Source organism: Acinonyx jubatus, chromosome C2 (assembly GCF_027475565.1).
Source record: "Acinonyx jubatus isolate Ajub_Pintada_27869175 chromosome C2, VMU_Ajub_asm_v1.0, whole genome shotgun sequence".
In the NCBI taxonomy this organism is placed as follows: Eukaryota; Metazoa; Chordata; class Mammalia; order Carnivora; family Felidae; genus Acinonyx; species Acinonyx jubatus.
The window spans coordinates 127,931,506-127,938,801 of record NC_069384.1 but is presented as its reverse complement, the minus strand read 5'-3'; the positions used below and the strand labels follow the sequence as shown (position 1 = coordinate 127,938,801).

General features: G+C 36.5%; 1 pseudogene; it reads left to right on the top strand.

Annotated features, from left to right (window-relative positions):
* Positions 1-1,192: 1,192 nt before the first annotated feature.
* Positions 1,193-5,961, top strand: LOC128315393 (NADH dehydrogenase [ubiquinone] 1 beta subcomplex subunit 4-like; annotated as a pseudogene).
* The last annotated feature ends 1,335 nt before the right edge of the window (positions 5,962-7,296 follow it).

Here is a 7,296-nt window from a genome sequence, read left to right as displayed (position 1 = left end):
AATGATCATGAGGTTTTTGTGTTTGTTATGCTGAGTTTGAACTTTATCTGAGGGTGCTGAGAAGGGCTCTCAAGTAAGCTTTTGGGTATTGGTGTCTACCCAGGGCTTCCCCCATAGGCTACCACTATGTCGGGGGCAGATTTTAATTCCCTTAACAAACTTTAGTAGGAACCTGCCTTGGGTTTAGACCCTAGACCTGCATTCTCTGGCCCTGGCCTCCTCGAAGAAGTTGCACTGGTCTGTGAAGCCTGTTACAATAGGCCTTCCTCCCCACACAGAACTATCTTGAGCCTCAGCCAGGTAGCATAGTATCTTCTTTCCTCTGCCTTGAGCTACAGGTGGAAGTGACTCCTGGAAGTAGTTTCTTCATCTCAAGTCCATTTCTTTCCATTGTGTCGGAACTATACTCACCAGCAGGTTATTAGGTGTGGTTCTATTTATCTACTCACCTGTGAATACGAACCTCTTTGAGGGGACTTTAGTGGTGAGCCCTATTCCAAGGGGTCTATCAGTTCTGCTTGCTTCTCAGCTGCCTCTAGCACAAACTTCTTGTCTCGTTCTGTTTTAGCTGGAACAACTTGTTAAAACCCATGGTAAATTCCTGTTTCTTGTCAGGAATTTCTATAGTTTTTAGTTTATGGGTAGAACAAAGAATATTGATAGGTCTTGAGCTTGCTTACTTTACATAGTTCTGTTTGATAACTTGGCACCCAGGTAACTACCTCAAAGTGAATTCTAGAATCCTGTAACTTCAACTTTAGAGCAGAAAAATGCTTGACAAATATAGTAATAATTACAGACCATTCCATCCCAAAAGAGCAGGATCATTTTCAGTATATAAATGTCTATTTTTAATGATTGATTGATTTACTGATTCACTTATTTAACAAAGATTTCCTGGGCCTGTTCTCAGAGTTTGAATTAGATGGAAGAATTCCTTGTACATCTTTTATTTAGGAATTGACTAAAGAAATCTCTGGTGTCCAATTAACACAGGGAAAATAAATTGTTCAGATGCTCTCGGTGGCAATAGAGTTAATTAATTTTGACCTGATTTTTCAAAAACTTAATTCTCAAAAATCCCCCACGAAAGACAAAAAACACTTATTCATTTGCCAAAAGCGCCTTACTGATTTATTTCTCAACATCCCACTCCTGGTCATTAAAAATGCTGACTGAAATGTTTAAAAACCTGTAAGCTTCATTCACAATTCTGTGTGAATCTACCTTGTCATAAGATTTTTATTTTTATCTACCTTAAGTTTAGGCTGCAGAGATAAGTTGGCTTACTGTGTCAACTTTTAATTATCATAGATATAAGTTTCCTTGACATATAATATAATTTATCTGCATTTTATCTCAAATATACCTGCAATAAGAAAATGAGATACTTCTTGGTGTTTTCCAAATATCACTGGGAATTATATAAGAGATGAAGAGCATGGTTTTTCTGTTTGCTGTATGAGGAAACTGAGTCACAGAGCAGTTAAATACTATTAAAGATCATCCAATATCTATGACTGAAGAAAATAATAAATTATCTGGTAGGAAATAAAATGTTTCAAATGGATACAGCTACCTCTAGTCAACCTCCATGAACTCTTTCATGATGACTCATTCCATTAATACTTTTTCCTCGTTTTGAGTCCCCTTCACATATTAAAAATCATGGTCATTCTTATATTGTTAATTTTTGTTCAAATGTTGTTTATAATTATTTAAAATTGCTTTTCATCTATGTGTGGTTTTGATCATAGATTGTGGCTGCTAGAGGAGGGGGCAAACTTTTATTTATTTAATTTTAAATCTCTTTAGAATATAGGGTACAAAGATCAGTGTATAATCAGAGGTCAGTAGATTTTAGTTGATTGTAGCTCTGTTTTTTCTATCTTGTATTGTTTTGACTGAAAAGTTTCTGGAGTTTCTGACAAAACTCTGCTGATTGGTGGTCACGAAAGTAACCCATAACCAGAGAGGTTCCCTGTTTGAGTCTTACACTCTGTCATATCTATGGGCAGATGCTATGAAGAGAAGAAAACTATTTAGGCTGAGCATTTGAAAAGCCTATTATGTAAAGGTTTTGCCAGTGTGTCAGAACTTTGTCCATCTGTTTATTTACTCCTTAAAAAGCACAGACTGGGGATTTTGAGTACTGGGTCAAATTTCCTCCAGCTATGAGAATATGTATAGAAACATTTTCTAATGTTTCCTAAACATTTTCTAATGAGCGATACAAATACTTCTCACCCAACTAATAGGCTTTCATGTTAGTCCATTAAACTTACAAAGATAATTGAATGTTGAGAAATTCCAGTAGTATAACTGAAAAAAAAATCCAAAGCCTTGATTTAAAAAAATTCTTGCCATCATGGGAATTTTCTATTTTTATTTCTGCAAGTAAGTATTTCAGTTTATGTTCCAGTTTATGAGCAGTCAGATGTTGAAATATTAGTCCCAAGTCAAGGTCAAACATCTCAGACAAAGAATAACATTTCTCTAAAGTACAATACTTCTGTGTAGTTGGAGTGCATATTTCATGAGCAGAACTCATTGATCTGATTCTATCATAATCACAAAACTCAGGCTTCTTTTGAAGTGATAGTGATAATGCGCTCTAACAAGTATGGAGCCATCTGTGATCCACATTTTTAGACATTACCTCATTTGGCCTTCATAATGGCTCTATTAGTTGGGTAGAGGAGTCATTATGATTATTAATATGCACATTTGAAAATGAGGATCTCAAAGCCATGGTCAAACCAGTTATCGTCCAAGGTACAAGCTGGTATATAGTGGTGGGGAGAGGCATTTAATTAAGTGCTTATCATGTATTAGAATGACCAACAGACCAACAGACATTAAATTTTTATATAGAGTATATAGGTTAAGAACATGGTAGAGAGTATATAGGTTAAGAACATGGGTTCTGGGTTCAAATCTTGGTTTTATCACTTACTAATCCTATGACATTGGGTAAATATAAACTTTCTCAGAAAATAATCTTAAAAGTGGAGAAAACGCTATCACCTGTTTCCTAGAAAATTAAATCAGTTAAGGGATCTAAGCTCTTATTATCTGGCATACACAAAAAACTCAATAAATAAAACTCTTAGCATTAATCCAACTAAACCACACACACACACATACACCACACACACACACACACACACACACACGACACACACATTACCACCAACAACCCTATGAATGAAACAACATTTATATATTCTTTCTTCATAATCACTCTTTGGATGATCTCATCCAGTTTTATGACTCTGAATACTATTAATTCATTGATGACTTCCAAATGTATCTGCGCTTCTTCTCTGAACTTGTACATACAACTGCCAACTTGAGATCTTCTGGATGTCTAAGAGTATCTAAAATGTAATGTACCCCAAAGTGAGCTCATCCAGTATCTCCTGCAATTTTCTCCATCTTGGGTAATGGTTAACTCCATTCTTCCAATTGCTCAGGCCACAAATCTTAGTGTCCTTCTTAACTTTTCCTAACATTCCTTATGTCTCTTTTATACTACACACTGGGTCCAGAAATAAATTATGTTGCTTCTACCTTCAAAATACACCCAGAATATTATCACTTTTCACTACTCCCTACTTATCACTATATAACATATGAGGCATTATACTATTTCATTTTGTTTAGTGTCTGCTTTCCCTGTTAGAAGGAAAGCTTCATGAGAGTAAAGAACTTTTTCACTTTATGTATAAACTCACTGTGCTTAAAACAGTCCCTGGCACATAACAGGTACTCAACAAATTATTTGATGAATGAATACTTATTTAATACATGAAGAAACTGAGCTTCACAGAAGCTGATTAACTTACCCAAGGACAGGAGTGGGTAAGTAATGGCACCTAGGTTTATGTGGCTCTAAAACCCACATTTACAAGTACTACACATTTTGTCAGGGTTAACTTCTAGATATTGGTGATAACCTAGATGTGTCTTCAGGTACATGTTAATTAGTGATGTCTTAGCTTGTTCTTGGGAAATAAAGATTTCTTATAATAAAATCAGCCAATGTTTTAAAAAAAAATTTTTTTTTTTGAGAGAGAGAGAGAGAGAGACAGAGAGACAGAATCCCAAGCAGGCTCTGTAGTCAGTGCAGAGCCTGATACAGGGCTTGAACTCACAAACCATGAGATCATGACATGAGCCGAAATTGAGTTGGATGCTTAATGGATTGAGCTACCCAGGTGCCCTGCATGCAGTGCTTTAAAAAAATGCTTTTCAAGGGTAAGTGCTTGCTGGCCTGAGCACAGAGAGGGAAGGAAGGCTTGGGAGGACGGGAGGAGGGACTTTTGGTCTGCCTACTTGGCTTTTCCCTTCCTGGCCTGAGTCCTCAGATTCCTGAAAGCACTCCTTGCTCAGGCTGGGGAGGTGTCCCTTGTTTTCCTCACCCTCTTTCTCTTTCCCTCCTGTTTATTTCCATCATGTCTTTTCACTCATCCCCTTCTCCCTTCATACCTTTCCTTCTCTTTTGAACTCTGTCTCTATCCTTATTCCTTATTTTGTGAGACTCCCCCTCACTCTCTCATGAATGTCAGTACTGTCTACTAGGGCACAAAATTTAAAATTCATTACACAAAATGTAAACCCTGGCCCCTGAAACCCTGAAATTTCACATAAGTAAATTATCTTAAATTAGTATTAAATAACCTTGGGTTAGGCAAAGATTTTGTAAAGATACAAATAGCAATTATCATAAAAGCTATGGTTGATATGGTTGATAAATTAGACTTCATTAAAATAAGAAAAATTATATTCATCAAAAACACTGAAAAGTGAGAATGCAAGCCACAGACAAGAAGGAGATATTTCAAAAGGTTTATATTCAGCACATGTAAAAAATCCTACAAATCAATAATAAAAAGACAATGTAATTAAAAATGGAAAAAGCCTTGAACAGATACTTCACCAAAGAGTATATTCAAATAACCATTAAGTGTATGAAAAGTTCCCAACATAATTTTTCATCAGGGAAATATAAATTAAAACCAAAATGAGATCACACAGCACATCTCCCAGAATGACTAAAATTAAAAAGACCTTCAATACTAAGTATTGATGAGGATATGAAGTAATTGGAATTGTCATACATTGGTGGTAGGTATGTAAATAGATAAAACCACTGTGAAAAGCTAAACATGGCCTTTATGTGGGCCCATAATTCCATTATTGGGTCAAGAAAAATGCAATTATATGTTCACCAAAGTCATGGGCAAGAATGTCTATAGTAGCTGTAAGAAAAGAAACCTGGGAACAACTCTTATGTCCATCAACAAGGGAATGGATAAGTAAATGTGGTGTATTTATACAATGCAATGTACACAATTTATACAATGCAATGGCACTACAATAAAAAGAATGGACTCCAATCCCGCAGAACACCATGAGTGAATCTCATAGAAAGTTGTTGAGCAAGAGAAGCCAGACACAAAAGGATGCATATACACTTTATAATTCCCTTTATATGATGTCCCAAAACAAGCAAAACTAATCAATGGAGACAGAAGTCAGAATAGTGATGATCGGCACTTGTGTGCTGGATTGCCAAGATGTCGTTCCCCAAGTACCAGCCATCGCGCCTGGCCACCCTATCCTCCACCCTCGACCCAGCCGAATACAACATATCTATGGAAGGCGCAAGCCAAGAGTTTGACCACAAGAACCCGACTTAAACGGGAGTACCTGCTTCAATACAATGACCCCAGCCGCTGAGGGCTCATAGAAGATCCTGCCTTGAATCGTGGGACCTATGCAAGATCAGCAAATATCTATCCGAATTACAGACCTACTCCCAAGACCTTATTCTTAGGAGCTCTGTTTGGAATTGGGCCTCTTCTTCTGGTATTAATTTTCAAAACTGACAGAGATAGGAAAGAAAAACTGATTCAGGAAAGAAAATTGGATTGAACATTTAACATTTCAAATTAAGTCTGGCAATGATGACTTTATGTATTATTGTTTAAATAAATCTTCTATTAATCATTAAAAAAAAAAGAATAGTAACGATCTCTGCAGGAGTCTGCTGACTAGGAAGGGGCACCTTCTAAGTATTAAAAATGTTCTAAATCTTAATCTGGATGGTGTTGCACAGGTGCATATGAATATAAGCAATGATCAATATGTATATTTATGATTTGTGCACTTTTTGTATGTTACACCTAAATTTAAAAGTAACATCTTCCCTCCTAGGTATTTACCACAGAGAGATTTATACATAAATATTCATAGTGGCTTTAGTCATGATAACCCCAAACTGGAAATTACCCAAATGTTAATCAACATTTGAATGAATGAACAAACTATAGTACATTCATACAACCGGCTTTTTTCAGCAATAAAAAGAATTGAATGACTGATAAATACAACAACATGGATAAATCTCAAAATCATTACATTGAGTGAAAGAAGCCAGAGAAAAAAGACTACATATTATATGATTACATTGATATAAACTCCTAGAAAATGAAAATGAATTTATAGCAACAGAAGTAAATTGGTTGGTTGATTGTCTGAGTAGAGGGAGGGACTGACTGAAAAGGGAGATGGGGAAAACTTGGGTAGGGGAAGGAAATGTTCTGTATCTTGAAGTGTCAATGGTTTCCAGACGCATACATGTCTCAAAATGCAAATTGTACCTCTTGAAGGGATGCAGTTCATTTTCCATAAATTATACTTCAGTAAAGGGGTAAAAAATAATATATATCAAATTAAGCATACTCATTGGCTTGGACTTGACTGAAAAGGTGTAGAGGGCACTAGTTACATAAACTTCAGTTTCCTTCCTAGGACCCTTACATCCCCACTAAAGTTAAAGCTAACATAAGCAGGATATGTGTAAGCGAGAGGGACACTCCTACCCACTTTGCCATATGGAGACAAATGGAAGACATGAATGGGCAGTGGAGAGCAAGAATGTATGGTAGATGATAGACATCATACTAGGTATTTGAGCTGAGGGAATTTAAAGGATTGTTAACTACATAATTGAAAAGAGCAAAAAGACAATACAGAGATATCAGAGAGGTAGCAATTGCAGGATGCAGCTACCACCCCTAGGTTTGAGGGAAAAGATAGAAGAGGTTAGAATTATTAAAACTTGGAAACTCAGAAAATGGTCCTGGAGTCTGGGACTCAGAGCTTTGAGGAGGAGCTGGCTGTTGCAGGGGTTTCTGAGGCTGGTTTTACAAGCATCTGAGAAACTAAAAACTGGATTTAGCTGCTACTCTAGGAGGACCCTGCCAATGTTGAGGTGAAGAGGCATTT